This window comes from Haliotis rubra, unplaced genomic scaffold (assembly GCF_003918875.1).
Source record: "Haliotis rubra isolate DU_JTF1 unplaced genomic scaffold, ASM391887v1 Scf256, whole genome shotgun sequence".
NCBI classification, from domain to species: Eukaryota; Metazoa; Mollusca; class Gastropoda; order Lepetellida; family Haliotidae; genus Haliotis; species Haliotis rubra.
Genome location: NW_025766625.1, coordinates 451,921 through 470,388, shown reverse-complemented (window position 1 = coordinate 470,388; position 18,468 = coordinate 451,921). Strand labels below are relative to the sequence as shown.

General features: G+C 38.3%; 2 protein-coding genes across 3 annotated transcripts in view; both read left to right on the top strand.

Annotated features, from left to right (window-relative positions):
- The window catches only part of LOC124279747, a 189,625-nt gene that overhangs the window by 78,562 nt on the left and 92,595 nt on the right, over window positions 1-18,468 (top strand). The window contains exon 1 of one of the 2 annotated variants that reach the window (XM_046715614.1): window positions 18,075-18,131. The exons of the other annotated variant lie outside the window; for it this stretch is intronic. The gene's annotated coding sequence lies outside the window, so the exon portion shown is untranslated. Of the gene's footprint in view, window positions 1-18,074; window positions 18,132-18,468 lie in introns of those variants that run through there. 2 annotated transcript variants of the gene reach the window in all.
- LOC124279777 (protein eva-1-like) overlaps window positions 1-18,468 on the top strand; it is a 70,387-nt gene that overhangs the window by 23,214 nt on the left and 28,705 nt on the right. The window lies entirely within an intron of this gene.

Genomic DNA, 18,468 nt, shown 5'->3' with positions numbered 1-18,468 from the left:
TCTTTAGCGTGAAATCCATCGTCAATTTAGCGATGTCTACTAACAAAAATTCTCTTTGGATAATTAGCCCGGCATCAACCAATCACGTTTCGCCTTATTTGCGGGCTCGAAACTGCTCGAGTTGGAGTCAAAATTAGATTCTGGCTATATGGAAATAATTTGAATAGGTATTCAAATATTGATTCGAAGTAGTGATAATGGTTATCGAAAATCGAAACTAAGGCATCGGATTTGATTTTTGATGAACTGAACCAAATCGTTGCAGCCCTACAAAATATAACGACTGTATGTACAAAACTCACAAGTACAAAGGAGGTACTTTGTAACACTGTCATTTCAAAACAGATTTATAGTAATATTACTTTTTGTAGAAACAATCTGACTATTGTGGCCTCAGTAGGGGATATCCATGCAGTTGACTCCACAAATCTGGTATCAATTCCACCCACCAAGGCACCTGCTGGGATCTCAATACTCCCCTGGTAAGATCATCATAGACAATGGACAGATCACACACCAGCGCCAGCTATAGGGGTTAGGGCTGTGTTTGTTCCATGGGTAGGGGTTCTACTCCAGCCTTGCCATCAGGGCACCTGCTGGCATCTCAGTACTCCCCTGGTGAGATCATCATAGACAATGGACAGATCCCACACCAGCCCCAGCTATAGCAGGCCTACCAAAGAAAACTTTCCCATTGTGCAGAAAAACGCAGAAAAGCCCACTTTAAATGTGGAAATAGCAACATAAACATACTACCTCGCTACTGAAACAGGAAAAACCGCAACTTTAAATCACTAAAACTGGAAAAAAAAACAAAAGCCTGCAACTTCGATTCTGTGCATGCACACATGGAACAGGAAGTCTCCACCGCATGTTGACATTTTCCAGCTTGGACAAAATATACATTCCCTTTTTATTTTTGTTTTTTTCTTTGGCATTTATCATCATGATACTTGTGCACACTTGTATAGTTTACTTTCCATTCGTATGAAATTATTGACAGCAATTATTTCGACATATTCAATACTTTTTCTATGTGCACAAAATATTGCAGCTATTGGTCAAGGCTTGGTGGTCATGGTTATGTTTTCAAGTTAGATGTGAAAATGTTTTTTTCTGTATGGAAAGGGTTGAATTTAGTCTCTCTGGTTTCACATAAAATAAAGGAATAGCCTCCAAGTTGCTGAAGATTTAAGACCATTGGTGATAGTAATCCGAGTCAGGATCCCAGGGAAATCAAGTCAAGTGGGCATGTTATTGGATGCCAGCGTTCTGTCCCTGTCACCAGCCATTAGACATGACTGGTTATACATGTGGGATGCTCTAGGGCATAATACTAATCTCCTCATGATTGACCGATGCCCAGTCTCCCAGTCTGCCTCCGGACACAGCTTCTACTGTTGCACTCCCAGGACAGTTCATGAGTCTCTTGAGGATGTGCTTCAAGAACTGCCTGCATCTTTTGTTTATATTTTTGTGTCAGTTAACACCACCACATGATGGGCTGTGACACTGGAATTGTTGTGAATGAAATGAATCGAGGAATTCTTGAAGTTGGATAATGTTTTGTTATGTTAATACTCCCTTTTAGAAGAGGGAGAATTTCTGGAATGCCTGTTTTAGTATAAGTGGTGAGATTTGTGTGCCCCCTTCAGTCATGATCTCTATAAGCGGCTATCACAGTCATTTATTTAGGTATAAACATTTAAATACTGACATGAAGCCTTTCCTGTGGAACCTTTGTCCATATGCTGGATAAGATAACATAAGATATTTAGATAAAATATTTAGAAGGAACAGTGGCAATATTTTATAAACTACAAATATGAACACAGTGGGTACAAAGATATCGAAATGCACAGATACATTCTGCATTTATAAGTAATATTAACAATAATATTTAAGTATTAGCCATACTCCAGTCTAACACTAATATTTACTTAACAGGATAATTCTTATTTTGGGCCATTGCACTTTAGTACTGTATAATTTAAGCCAGGGCTGCTAAATTGTTGACTGTTTGATGATATAATATAATAGCCAAATATTCCCTGATACCAGCCCTAAACCCCACCCTCAGCATGCTGGTCAGAGGCCCTGGGGGTAAGAGGTTTGTAATAGACTTCCAGCTGACAGCAGCAGGGAGCAGAAAGTCTTTGAAAAGTAAACTTGCCTCTAGTCCATAGGTAAATGGAGGCCAGTGTTAATCTGATCAAAGAAAGGGCAATGGTGTTTTGGTGGAATTAGTTAATTAGCCATGTTGAAAGGAGAGTGTTTCATTTATTTGTAGATGGACATCGCTGTATTACTTAGGCGTGTTCTGAACTGATAATGTGCTGTGTTTATATTAAGAGCAGGACCATTATGTATGTTGGTTACTTGTAGACTTTGATTTTGGTTGGAGGGTTGAACTGATGTCACATTTTCCATTATGTTATAAGTGACCTATCTAGGAGTTGCTGTGGTAACATAGCATCAGTCTCTGTTGCTGTTGCTGTAGCAACACAGTTTTAATATCTGTTGCTATGGTTACACATTTTCAAAAAAACCATACAGATGTCATCCAACAGATGTTGGGATGAGGGACCTGTTTTCTTGGCATACTAGTTTTTCTAGAACATGGTCAAAGAATTCGATTCAGAAAAATGTTGTCATGACAACAGCACAATGGATATCATGTTTAATATTATTGTGCATTTTCTAGTAATCCAAATATTATTCTGTAGTTACACATGTTAGGAAAATGCAGGTTAATTGTATCTCACTCACTCACTCACTCACTCACTCACTCACTCACTCACTTCAAGTTCAAATAGTCATGAATCTGACTGAAGATAGGAAGCCTTGGACACTGAGGGTTATGAGCATGTTTCTTCCCACGACAGAATCACTTGAACATCATCCCCAGATTCTGCGTGGTGATGGAACTGTCTCATGGGGCTCCAGGCAGAGTTCTTGATGACGTGTGGAGATTCAAAGACGGACTGGCAAGTTGCCGTTGAATGTCCTCGGGGCTCAGTCCTCCAGGCTTCAACTGAAGTGAACTATCAAAGGAATTCAACACTAGCACTAATGGCGGCCAGTCTTTTGTTGTCAGTGGGCAGTTTTATGATGAAATACGAGACATTATGATGAGATGCACAGAAGGACACCTAATCCCTTCAAACAATGTATTGTCGGAATAAACAGCGGGTATATAAAGAACCAACTATTTATGTACAGGAAGGAAGTGTTTTTAGAAACATGTGGCAGCTGGATATTTCTAATTATATCTTTACACAAACTTGACTGGATATTAAATATAACTCATAAATATGCTTCAAGGCAATCAGCATGGGAAAGAGTTATTTTAACGCATTGTTTAAATAATCCAGCCAGTATGGTAATTGCTATGAATAGCCAAATTTAAATCTTGAGATTGGATGCTCACTGCAGTATAATTACCTGTGTTCAGGATTGATGGCTGCATTGCTGAGGGCACCTTGATTTAATGATCAAATCTATTTTATATTATTTATGGCTCTGCCTCTGTTTCCACTCATTTATCTTATTACTATACTTACAATGGAATAACATGTTTATCACTGTGTTGTATTCCATTATTCATGTAGGTGCTTTGTTGTAGTGAGCAAATAGGAACACTTTTATTTCTTCTTTCAAAATAAAGTCTCTCTGATGAGAATGTTTTTCATGAAGGTATTTTAAAAATTGAAATTTTATTGAATTCAACTAGACCAATTTATATGGTTTTGTTACCATTGTTAATGTGAATTAATATTTTTTCTGTCTATTTATTATGTCTGTCTTTAGGAATGCCTCATTAACAAGTTTTTGTTTGAATTTTATGAAAGAAATTATATAATTTTAAGAGCTATTTGAGCAAATTAACCCCCATGAATACCGTACATGGGTGTTCTGGGTTTTGGAAAATTGACTTATCTACAAAACAGGAAATGAATATTGATTTGACCATATTTCCCATATTTATGATAGTAATTGGCAGTTTTACAGCATCAGGGTTAGTGTTGGAATAAGCAGCACCATACTGAAACTACTTCAGAGCAAATACAAGCAATAAAACCTTTTCCATAACCATGGAAACCTGTGTAAGAAGCCAAGTTCTTTTTATGATCCTGAGTATATCATGAGCATGTGTTTATGAATCACTATCGAACCATGGAGATACGGGTTAGAATTGGTCCTCAGCAACCCAGGTTTGTCATAAGAGGCGACTAACGAGATCGGGTGGTCAGGCTCGCTGACTTGGTTGACACGTCATCGTATCCCAGATGCATAGATTAATAATAATAATAATGTCACTTATAAAGCGCAAATGTCCACACACTTATGAATGCTCAATGCTTGAAAAAGAATTGAGTAAAAGAGTCAGACATAGGCACTTTGAAACAGGTGAGTTTTAACTTTTGACTTGAAGGTTGAGAGAGATTCACATAGTTTGATTTCTAAAGGTAAAGAGTTCCAAAGAGTTGGTGCGACATAGGAGAAAGCCCTTTTCCCATACGAAACAAGGTGGAATTTGGGAACTTGTAGTAGGTGCTGATTCTGGGACCGAAGTGATCTTGATGGAATGTATTCTTTGATGAGTTCGGTGAGATATTCTGGAGCTTGATTGTGGAGACAGCTGAAAGTGATGCAGAGAAGTTTGAAGTTGATTCTCTGTTGAATAGGCAACCAGTGTAAGGATTTGAGAACAGGAGAGATGTGATCAGATTTAGTCTTCAGAGAAATAATTCTTGCAGCTGTATTCTGTACTTTCTGTAGTCTTGAGATATTGTGTTTGCTGAGGCCGATCAACAGTCCATTGCAGTAGTCTAGTCTGGATAGCACTAGACATCTGACTAGGATGTGGGCACATTCCGCTGTGATGTAATTCCTGATGTTTCCTATGGCTTTAAGATGAAAATAACATGATTTGCATATTCTGTTGACTTGCTCCTGCAGTGAAAGGCCTGCGTCAATCCAAACTCCTAGGTCTTTCACAAGTCTCGATGTAGACACTTGTGCTGAACCAATTGTGACTTCATTTCTGAGAGGAGTTAGGTGATGCTTTCTGCCAACAAGTAGAACCTCATGATGCTCATGATGTCAATCACTGGATTGTCTGGTCCAGACTGGATTATTTACAGACCACTGTCACATACTGGGAAAACTGCTAAGTGCAGCATTAAACAAGAAAGAAAGAAACTTTCTAGTTATAAAACCATTTGAGAGTATCTTGCTTTGGCCAACTGGTGGCACCTATCACACCACCATCACGAGCACATGCTAGGACATGTACATATAGTGTAGTGGGTGTGTAGGAAGAAGCACCATGAAAATAAGTTATTTCTGCTACCATTTCCTTCCAACCAAGAAATGGACATGCAGTGTGTGCTGTTTTACATAGCAATATGATGGAGGAAATTGCTGATCCGGCACACAAATACCACAATCTGAAATATTTACAAGGCTGGAGTCCAGATGAGGACATTAAGGCATGAGCATGATTCACAGATTATTTTGTGATCAATGATCATTAAAGGTTGATGAGATGAGATGAAATTTATGGAATTATTAACAATCCAGTTACAGAATGACAAGAGTCAGAAACAAAACACTATTAAAAATCAGTACTGAGAAAAAGATGCATGGTAACATAAATAGTGAATAATTTCAACAATTTCCAAAAGACTTGTATGGTAAACAGCAATGTCCTACAAAGAGTACCTTTGTCAGACTTTATCATTGTCAGCTTTTAGATAGGTCTTTTTGCAAATGTGTAAATATGATATTATACTGTGTTTAATGGAGTGACATTCTTGATGTTAGATAATTTATAAATACCATATTGCTGTACTAGACTTCATTCAATTTATTTTTCTTTAAGACACATTTGGGTTCTAAATCTTTACTTTAGACTAATAAGGTAAGTAGATCTACTCATTGCAACAGAGTGTAGTAATATTCTGAAAGATGCTGTATTATTATATGGTTCTGTGAGCATGATTTATGTCTCCCAGTATCTTCTGAGGGCGAACTCTTGTCTGTAAATCACCACATAAAGTGTAAGCATGTGCAGGAATCTGCTCTGAAGACATGCAAGGAGACATCTGCATCCAGAGCAGACGGCAAAACAGCAGATGTGAAAGTGCTAGCAGAAGATAAAATTTTCATTGAGATAGCAGACGACAATTTTGTTTTGGATGAAAGCAGGTCCAACGATCAAAAGATTATCCTGAAAGTGAAATTGGATGCAAATTGAAGAAAAGTTTGAAAATTGTTTGAAAGATAAATAAGCTGACCTGTGAAGACAAGGGCAAGAGTTGAAGTTGAGAAAACAAGAAGGGAGCGGAGGTGGTGGGGGCTTGGAGGTATTGTAAGAAGGGAGCGTAGACTGGGGAGTGGATGTGGGAATATAACAGAAATAGGGAGGCAGATTTAGCAGGCAAAAGAGCAGAATGAATTAAATGGATGTTTGTCTGTGGGATGGTCTTTTCATATCGGAAGGAAATAGTTGGGGAAGGTCTGGCATGAAAGGCAATAGCTGGTTAGCACTATAGGTTTGTGTAGGTGCAGAGGATAAACTATCATTTAATCCTGAAGTAAAATTATGTAAGCTTAAAATGAAAATAAGTTTTTAAAGTAACCTTCCTTAAGCTGCTCTATTGAAGAGCTGAAAAGAGTAAGGCTGCAAGAACAGGGGAGGGGAACGGAATCGGGTTACTGTCCTAAACACGAGAAACTGGAGGAGTACTGACATTCATGGCTTGGTTGACTCCAGTGGGATAACTATAATGTTTTCTTTAAATTATTATCTTGTTTACTGTCACAAATTGTGTATGGGTAGAGGATATCATATAACCCTGAAGTAAAGTGATCTATTAGCTTAAAATAAAATACTTCTATGAGTTAACCTTCATTAACCTCTGTATGTTGGCACCGTGTGGTTACATTATTTACTGTGACAATTTGTGTTGCTGGAACTGAAAAGGTATGGGAATGGAAGGTTGTAAATGTTTTAAAAATAATAAACCATAGGTTCTTTAGTAAGTGAGTGAGTTTGATTTTACACTGCTTTTAGCAATATTCCAGCATTATCACAGCAGGGGAGTCCAGAAATGGGCTTCACACATTGTTCCCATGTGGGGAATTGAACCTGGGTCTTCGGCATGATGAGCAAACACTCTAAACGCTAGGCTACCCTCATAGGTTCTTGAAGACAGACTAGAAGAATGGTGACACTGGCTTTGTCGAGGTCAGTGGGATGGTACTGTTTCATCATCTTATTACATCATTTATGGCTGCTCTTGTCCTCATCCTAGTGTTCCTGGAGTCATGGTGCAAGTTGAATAAATCCACATTCACTCACTCACCGATTACCGGCACTGTGACATTATGACCACTGCATTTCAGTGACAACACAATACCCTCTGTAGCTGGATAATTGACTTCCTCACTCACCACCTTCTTCATAAAAGAGTATTGTCCCATCACCTAATAATAACTTGGCAGTATTGAGTAACGGCTATTTAGTTGAACACTAGATGCCTTCATTTTGTGGGCCTCAGTTAACCAGTGTTAGGATTACAGTTTATGTGTTAATGGCTCCTCACAGTATTCCTGTCACCAGCGTTATGTCACAGGATCAAACACAAACAGCAGGAAGTGTCTAATGTAGATAAATCACGCAAGTTTATTGCACATTTTACTTCATTTTATGTGGTTCTAACATCCTGTTACTCTATCACATCTTTGTGAAAGTACATACTCAAGTTATTTTACATGGTTAAGTTCTGTTAAATTTGACCAAGAATGTATTTTGAAATTGATGAGTGTTATAAACGTCATTCAAGCTAATTACTTTTAAAGATATTTTTTTCGGAATATCTAAAATACAGACATATTTATATGTGAATTAATTGCCGTTAAATGTAAATGGAATTATGTGCCTTGCTGCTTCCATTTATATTTTCTTTGTATTGATTTGAAATTTCAAAACTGTACCAGTGGGCAGTGGCGACAGGAATTTTAGCATTTCAGATTGTTTGGTGAGCTTTATGACAGCACAGTTGGCTTGCAGTCCAAGGTGCTTCTATAGACGTGCTTCAGTTATACCGATGTTATATATGTTATATTTCTGTTATACCCAGTTACGCCCATGTTATACCTGTTGTACCCAGTTATTCCCATGTTTTCTATGTTATATTTCTGTTATACCCAGTTATTCCCATGTTTTCTATGTTATATTTCTGTTATACCTATATCATGCACCTGTTATACACATGTTACATCTGTCTTATGTTCCATTATACATCTTGTTATATCACTGTTATACTCTGTTATACTTAGGCCCGTATACCTCAATTATACACCCAGCTATATATCCCTTCCTCCACTATTATCCTGTTAATCTATCACACCTGCACATTCTTATGTTCCATTATACTGTTGTTACCACAATGCTAATGTTAATGTATTATCATACAGTACGACCTGGGACGATCATGCAACATCACCAGTGTCAGGTACAACAGTCATTGATAAGGGCGGAGCTATAGTTGAGATAATATATGTTGCTGATTTTTAAGTCAGTTATGATTTATAGTTGCAAAATGTTCACACCACTGAACAACATAACATGGAGGTTATTCAATTGTGCATTCAATTTTTAAATATCACTACTAGCCAACACTCATTTTGGATCGTCAACACATCTCCCTACATTTGCAATGGTAAATCCATGTATGTGTGGTCTCGTGTATTTGGAGGAGTACAATAATAACAATGGCTATTTATATAACTTATCCCACCAGGTACCCATTTACTACTGGGTGACAGGCACATCATGAACAAACTCACTTGCCTAGGGTGAAACCACATGTGTAATTGACTAAGATTAATTGAAGATGTCGAAAATGATTGATTTAGTACTGATATAAATCATATGAAATACATGAAATCCTAAATCTTAAAAGGAAATAGCATGTCATGTTTAAGATTTTTTCAGGCTTAAGGTTTGCACTGAACTGAAACCAAATGAGGCCGCCCATATCAAAGACATTAAAACTGGCTGACATGACAGTCCTGGGTTTATCCTTAGATTTTTACACAGCAATAAGATAACACATGAACCATTACATGTCTCTGCCAGAAGAATCTTAAATCTTCCCCACAACTCCCAATTACACGGAACACATCCTGGCCCTGTGGACTGATCATACCACGCCCAGCTGGAATCAAGTGTGTTTAAATGTTTGAGGGAAGGGATAATTTTTAATGAGTTTGTCTCTTTGGGGAGCATTAAAGTCGTGCATTTTTTTAGGACTTCTCTGATCTTTGAACCCATAGGAGTTCGTTGACTCAGTCAGCATTACATGAAAGTCATAGTTAAAAAATATGCATTTAATAAACATTCAACATTGCATCGGGCTTTCGAGTTAAAGGGGCGGTGGGGTAGCCTAGTAGTTAAAGCGTCCGCTCCTCACGCTTAAGACCCAGTGTAACAGGCCAAATCTTTCCCCTGGCTAAACCTTCCCCCGAGGGAAAGTTTGGCCTAGGACCAACTTTCTCCGGGGAAACTTTTAGCCTAGGGCCAAACTTTCTCCCCTAGGCTTAATCTTCCCTGGGGAAAGGTTGTCCTAGGCCAAACTTTCCCGGGGTAAGAATATCCTAGGACCAAACCTTCCCGGGGAAAGTTTGGTCTAGGACAAATTCTCCCTGGGGAAAGTTTAGACCGGGGAAGAAATGGCTCATACACCGGGTTCAGTTCCCCACCTGTGTGATGCCCATTTCTGGTGTCCCCCGCCATGATATTGACAGAATATTACTAAAAGCAGTTAAAAGCAGTGTAAAACTAAACTCACTCACTCACTCACTCACTCATTCAAGAGTTGAAACTAAAGGTTTGACTTTGCTTCTATGTTGGCCTACGTTTATAACAAACAGGCTTATACCAAACTGACATATTATGAAGTGCTTTTGTTGGTGTTTGACTACAATTTATCTGTCATTTTGTAATAAGATCACTTTATTTCTGGGACTTGATGTTGATGTACAATAATACAGCTGAAATGTCCACCTTCTCACCAATCAGAAGCCAACTAATACCAGCAGATGGTTCAGTTTACAGGGATAATGAAGAAAAGTGAACAAATCGGAATAATGAGGATTTGTCCAACCGAGTGCTGGGCATTGTGTATAACATCTAACCTGACATTGCGTCCTTCACGCTGAAACTCTATCCCATCAAGCTGCCATTAACTGGTCAGGATTTCCCCTAAAACGGCCATCATCACTTTGTGGTTTGTCCCCATTGTCAGAACTCCATTGTGAGTTTTTTATTCCCCCTTGGTTGTTACAGCCGTTATGTTGTGACAGATGGCGCTAGCAATTCAAATTCCTTGACGTCTGCCCAAAGTCAATCACTGGCAATTTGTTGGAAAAGGGAAATTAACATCGTTCAATTCTCTATCAAAAGGAAATACTTGTGTGAAGTGATTTGAATTTTTTAGCGTTTAAACTTTTTTTTGTCTGAAATTGAGTTAAAACAATGGTATTTGTTAAAATACTTTACACTTGAACAGATGGTTTCAAAGTAGGCTCTTCTGTCTCCAGTCTTTTGATGGTTCGGTCCAACCTTATTTTTATGTTCTAAACAAGCGTCAATGATCAATAATATTTTGTGGGAATATTTTTATGAAACTGTTAGCTTATTCTTCGCATACAAATTATTACCCTGTATTTATTTATTTTTTCAGGGTAGTATGGATGTCCAACTATTCAAATAGATTTGGAGTTTGGGGTTAAAAAATTAATCAGTTCAGCAAAAAATAGCAGTTCTATATCCATTTTTGTAAAAATGTTAAAAACTAACAAAGACAGTATTCTTTATACGAGACATCTTTGTTTCGTTCTTTGTGTGGACATGCATTTGATCATCCTCTTTGATCACAGGGACACTGTTAGTAGGTGTTCCAAATGAACTTAAGGGGCACAGGCAGCATGGTCGTCTGAGGTGCTGCAGTTCGGTGTGTAGACTATCGCTTAGTCCCTGAATATATATAACTTTGATAGTAACAAATAAACCCATTTAAACTGAACAGGAGCACCAGTGAGTTGGGAGATTCCTGAACCTGGGGAAATCTAGGCTTTCTTCATTTAGGGCTTTAGCATTGCAGAGAGGGTTAGGCAGTAGGGAAAATAGTGTGGTTCAGGGACTGTGAGACAGACTATTCTGTATGTAGAGTGTGAGACAGACTATTCTGTGTGTAGAGTGTGAGACAGACTATTCTGTGTGTAGAGTGTGAGACAGACTATTCTGTGTGTAGAGTGTGAGACAGACTATTCTGTGTGTAGAGTGTGTGGGGTTCAAGGTTCAATGTTTTTCATCATCATACCTGTGTTCATGGTTTTAACCAAAGTTTTAAACATTTGAAACCATGCTGGGCTTTCTTCCAACATCAAAATGTCAAATACACTGAATACGGTTATGTTTTAAAACACAACACTCTCAACTGATTTTTACAGAGAAATCATTATTTCTTATCTGTTATAACTTGGCCTCCAGATCTATAAATTCAGTGCCAAAATAGAACATTTTGCAGGGTTCGAAATACCCCATATATTAGGGTGCCATGGCACGGTAAATACTGAAATGGCACGGATAAAAAATGTTCTTGGTGTTCTTATGGCACGCATACCTCACCTTTAGTCATGTAATCCCCAAAACAAAACACTTACGCAAATGACAAACAAGCAAAAACATTTATTGACTTTTTCGCCATGGAAATCACTGGAATTATGATGGATGATGTCAAGAAATCTGGTTGTTTTTCCATTTAGAGTGATGGGAGTACTGATAGATTGGTTATTGAAGAGGAAATTGTGTATGTTAGATATATTGAACAAGTAAACCTGTCACAAAATTCTTAGCTATTAAAGGTGTTGGGAAAGCAGAACAAATGAAGCTTAAGAAAGCCATCTTAAACAAGACATATCGGTAATAACCGAAAACAGGTTACATTTGTTGTTTACTGACATTACATTTCAAATGATCATCATCCTTGCTACATGTGGGCACACTTGATTTCTGAAAGGCACGTTTAAAATATTTGCCTGGTGCCCTGAGGCACAGTTAGAAAAAGAAGTATTTCTATCCCTGTTTTGTATATACAGTACAACCAGAAATTATTGAGAATTTAAGATTGTAATTTTTTTCACTCATTACTTACGTATTAAATGTGAATATTAGCAGAAAATAACTCCAGATTCAAAGACAGGTGAACAGTTAGTATTTTGTCAAGTCACCATGGGCAGCAATGCAGGCTTCAATGCGGCGGGGCATACTACTGATCAAAGAAGTTAGAAAGTCACGGTCCATGCTGTCCCAATATCGGACCACCTCTTCTTTCATTTCAGCAATATTTGTCAGATTTTTGTTATTGACACTTTCCTTCATAAGTCCCCAAACATTTTCTATTGGATTTAGGTCAGGGCTATAGCTTGGCCTATCTAATAATGTCATATTTTGGGTCCGAAACCAGGCCTGTGAATGCTTTGAACAATGTTTTGGGTCATTGTCCTGCTGGAAAATCAAAACATTTCCATAGAACACATGAGCAGATGGAAGTAAATGTCCCTCGAGAATATCTGTGTACCGCTCACTGTTCATATTCCCTTCAAATACAGAGAGGGGCGTTGCCCCTAACACAGATATGCCACCCCACACGTTAAATTTCGGACTGTACTTTGGGCGCTGATACAAAGGTTTTTCAGTTTGTTTGGTCCAGAATTTCAGTGTATTAGGAAACAGCCACACAGAACTTTCATCTGAAAAATCACATTGTCCCAGTTAAAATTTCTATGCTGTAAGCACCAGTTCAACCTTCGCTCCTTTTGTTCAGGTTTCATGATCGGTGATGGAATTCCTCGACTTTTCTGCCAACCCATTGCATGCAGCTCAGTTCTAATTGTCTCCTTACAGACAGCCACAGTTCCTCTATCAATCATATCCAGCCTTAAGCTTTCTAAACTTCGTTTGTTTTTAGAAACAAGAATACCAAGCCGCCTCCTGTCACTGACAGTCAATTTTCTTGGCCTTCCTGCGCCTCCCTGGTGCTCAATGCCATATCCATTTGCAATATTTTTCAAAACCCGATAAACAGTGGACAAAGGGATGCCTGTTCTACTTGAAATCACTTAAGCTGATCTGATGTCCTTGTTATAATACTCTAAAATCAACTTCCTCTTCTCTAAATCATCCATACTGAGGATCACTGAAAATGTCGTCTGCTAGCAAGTAAACAAAGGGGGATAACTCTTCACAAACTAATGAAAAAGGATTAAAGGAGTTGTCTCTCTTGAATGAAACCAAGCACTTGATAGCTGGTCAAGGTTGTTTATACTAGAAATCCAATTAAACATATTCCTAAAATTCTCAATAATTTCTTAATATTATTTTAATGTTTTATTTGACCGAAGGCTGGAGAAAAAAGCCTGTTATCCAATCGATGGAAAAGAAGGATGTGAGGTTGACTGACTGACTGAGTTTGGTTTTACGCCGCTTTTAGCAATATTCCAGCAACATCACGGCGGGGGACACCAGAAATGGGCTTCACACATTGTACCCATGTGGGGATTCGAACCCTGGTCTTCGGTTGAAAGAAGATATGATAGTCAATGAAAACAAAACTAGGCTAATGCTTTTGAACCACTAGGCTACCAGCTAACTGCTAATTCATGACATAGTGTAGATAAATATGCAATTGGGATACAGTGTCAGCTGAATCAGTTCATGGGAAGGCCAATTGTGAAGATGTAACTTGACACCAAAAGACAAAAGTTTGATTTAATGTGAATTTTTCTTCTGATCTCTATATTATGTCCTTCAATTTAAACTCATCTTTGATGCAGACAGAATTTTAGTCCAGCATAAAACATTCATTTTAGCTTTTTGGAAAAATACAATATTTCACCATTACAAGCAGAATGAATTGATATATGTCACCTGTCAGACAATCCTACCTGAAGCCTCAACATACTGATTGCTTGTTCACTAATACTGCCACATTGTTTTTCCCACTTCTATGTTTTTGGTAATTATTTTTCTAATTTGGAACACATTACTATATTTAACTGCTTAATTACGTCCCTCACCTCAAAATGACATGATACGGATATGTGGGGCGAAAATAACTGCTCTGCTAATTAAGGTTTCATAAAAGAAAGAAATTCTAAAATCAGTGACATTTCATCTTTGGTATCCAATTAGTTGATGAGATATTAGCATCTGAAGGCAAATGATCCGCTGACAGTCAGGTTACTGGAACTTGAAATGATGGTTCGCCCATTACATTCCCTTTGATTTGAGTCAGGTAATAAATACAGCTATGTTGCTTAAATATTCTCCATTTAATTCAAGACAACTAATTTGGAAGATCATGCCACAGAGGCCTCTCATCTTGTAATCAAGTAACGTAAATGTGGCCTTTGGAAACAGTACATGTTCCTACTACTAATTATGGATGTACTTGTCACACCATTTGATTAATATTTAAAATGTAAATTATTGGTTATTTTAGTTTTGTCAGGTGATTTGTTAGATGTTTCCCACCTAGTTATGCCATGTTTTGAAGATATGTTGTTTGAACATCGTGAAGTAGGTTGTTCATGCGGAAACTTGGCAAACACTTAACAGTGAGTGAGTGAATATGGTTTTACGGTGCTTTTAGCAATATTCAAGCAATATCACGGTGGGGGACACCAGAAATGTGCCTCAAACATTTTGCACAAGTCTGGAATTAAACCCGGGTCTTCTGCGTGACGAGTGGACGCTTTAACCATTAGGCTACCCCACGGCCCCGAGTGAGTGAACAAGGAGGGGATGTCTTTGACATCACTTGAACAGTACCAATATTTTAGTTGAAGGAGAACCTTTGCAATGCAGCGCCACTTCTTCAGAGGATGATCCCTGCTGTAGGTCACATGACACAGAGACAATCAACAAGTTTTCTGAGAATATGTTGGATCCGAACTTGCGACCATGGAATTGTTAGCCCGGCAGCTAACCGACTGAACTGTGTCCATGCTGTTACACTGAGTGTAAATCTATCTAGGGTTGAAATAGGTCATGGACAATTACAGGTACAGTCAGATTGTCTCTAAATGAGGACAATTAATTGCTAAATACCTCAAAATCACGAATACTGTATTAAGTGTCAATACGTACATGGCAGTGAATACCCTGTACCCTAGTGAGGAACTAGAAACCAAAAGCATGGCCGTTGATGCCAAGAGGGTAAGTCAGCTTTCGATTTTTTACTTAAGAAATGTTGTGGGTGAAAGTGGCATATGTGTAGATATTTCTCTGTGTTGTTCAGTCCAGTTGTAAAGCATATATGAACTGGCCACTTTGTAGCCAGACAAAAATTTATTAGGCTATCATTTCTCCAGCTTGGTTACATCTTTAAAAACAATTTCAACACTTGTTAAACCCTGAAATAGTCCAAATAGCTCCTTGTATTCTTATCAACCATTTTGAAATGATGTGTTTGGCAAGTTTCATTTAACTTTGAGTGGACCAATGTAAAAAATCATTTAAAGCCTTCACACAGACAGGACACAACAAAGGAACAGTTTATTGAAACAGCATGTTGTCTATAGCATGCTATCTCATTGGCGATGTTGTTGTTGTTGTTGGCAATAGACGTGCTGCCCTGTCTAGACACAGGGAGGAAAAACGGTTACCACAAACACCCTTCTGTTCTTGTCTTCAGCTCCTAGTCTTGAGGCAGTTTATGATAGACGAATAGTTTAAGAATGGAGCTTCAGAGATGGAAAATAGATTTGAGGTCATAGTTACTGCAAAAATTTGCATGGAACTTAGAGATGAGAAAGGTTCTCTATTCAGAAGGTGCAATCTATCATTTATTTGGCATCATTTTGACAACTTTGCGTATACCTGAAGAATCCTAACCATTGCTGCCAGTGACACTGCTGTCAGCCAAATCCTTCATCTAGAAGGGGCATTCCTTGTGCTCTTTCCTTGTAGACTGGCCACAATACGGGGCATAGAGCCTGGTGCCAGAAGCCTATCTTAGCGCTCTGAAGTAACTCTCATACTTGAACATTGACTTAGGGAGGTTAGAGAGAGTAGATCTCTGTGTGAAGTCAGCTGCAGGGTTGGATCTTCTGGCAATGAGATTACCTTCATGGGATGAAAACAATGGATCTGTTGTAGGTGCCATGAGTGTCATGACAGGAGAGTGTCATTAGTCTTAGTCTTGTGACTTTCACAGTGTCATTTCTGCAGGTGTCATGAATCTGTGACATCACAGTGTCATTGCTGCAAGTGTCATGAATCTGTGACATCACAGTGTCATTGCTGCAGGTGTCATGAATCTGTGACATCACAGTGTCATTGCTGCAGGTGTCATGAATCTGTGACATCACAGTGTCATTGCTGCAGGTGTGATGAATCTATGACATCCTGCTGCCATTGCTGTAGGTGTCATGAATCTATGACATCATAGTGCCATTGCTAAAGGTGTCATGAATCTGTGACATCACAGTGCCATTGCTAAAGGTGTCAAGAATCTATGACATCACAGTGCCATTGCGTAAGTGTCATGAATCTATGACATCATGCTGCCATTGTTGTAGGTGTCATGAATCTATGACATCACAGTGCCATTGTTAAAGGTGTCATGAATCTATGACATCACATTGCCATTGCGTAGGTGTCATGAATTGATGACATCGCAGTGACATCACAGACAGTGCCTTTTCTGCAGGTTACATCACAATGCATGCAGTGGTGGCAATATGATATGTTATGTATGGTAATGCAATAGTTGGTTGGTTATTTAACACTGCACTCAGTGATATTCCAGCTAATATGCAATAGCTGCATATCCCAGGCTTCCAATACAAAGGATCCAGACCACTTGCTGTTTGTTGTAGTCCAGCATGTAATGATCTAATTTTAGTGGTTCCTTAGAGCTCATAACCATAGTTCATTGTAAAATGAGAACAAAAAATGTTTTGTGTTTAATTTGAATCTAGTACTAGTACTTTGAAAACGTTATCTTCATCTACAGTATTGTCTGTTCTGTTGTTGAATAAAGCTCAAACTGCTCTTGGTTCTACTACATAAAACTTGTTTAAATCAATTCACTTTGCTAAGTAATCATTCTTAAACTGTAGCCTATATTTAATCTGCTCTCATTCAATCTCAGTGACTGAGGCTGATCTACTTAAAGAAATGTTCATTATTGTTGATGGTTGTCTCCATGTGTAGAGTTCGATATATACAGTGGATACCTCACTGAAGAGGGATATTTTGGGCTTGTGTTATTGTCGTTCTGATATTTCTACAATGAAAGAGATCTGTGTTTGGTTTGTTATACAGCATAAACATAACTGCAACATCGATGATGGATGATGTTGCTGAAGATGTTGATGTTGTACATGGTTTTGCTCAGATATTCTTTGTTTCAATGAAGTCAATATCTATAGATCCATTTTGACAGTTCTGACTGTCAATTTATCATAGTATTGGGTGGGGGGAGGTCTGGGTAGTAGAGATGGTCAGACAACTGTACCATGTATTGCTGCCCCCATGAACCGACGGAAAGTTACGGATGACCACATAGGGCTGATGCTTCCATGAAACACATGAACTTGGTCATTAAAAACGAAGATCCCACAGCCTGACAGGTTCTGCTGTGCTCTGACCTTGAATCTCAATAAAGAAACGTGCCAACTGTGTTATGCAAGATCAGTTTAATGGCAGAATTTAGAACCCGTTTAATCCAACTGCAAGTTGCATAAGTTATAATTCCATAAAGTTTTTCCTTGTGAAGATTTTTTTCTGTGATGCTGACCATAATTAAAGATATAATCCCTTATTTTGATTTCACCAGCAATATGATTAATTATGTCCTTGTATAATTACGCATTCTGTGCAGGCGTGTGTACCCAGATATGTAGGGCGTGCTCTCAATGTACAAGAGTGACAAGGAGAGCTATAAAACTGTATATTTCCTGTACATGAAGTATTGTGAAGGACACATACACACAGCATGGCGCAAGGTGAATATATTGGAGCCAGGTTTGGTATCATACTCTGTCTGGTAAGTCCTCAGCCCCACCTGTACACTACCTGTGTGATATCAGTGTAGCTTGATATAGCCTGTGTGATATCAGTGATACCCAACAGCGAAGGTGTTTACCATCATTATTGAGAAGACTTGAACTAATGTTTCATGTTAAAACTCTGATATTTCCCTAGATGTTTGGCTGCTTTCTTTCTGACAGTTATTCTTTCTTTGTAAAATTGTTCTGCTAATCTGCTGTTGTGATGTAAAATTAAAGTCATGAAGGCAACAGTTTTGCTGTCATTTAGTCAGGAAGTTATGATGACATGTACACTGAGAATACTTCAGTCCTAAGATATAGCAACATATTGAT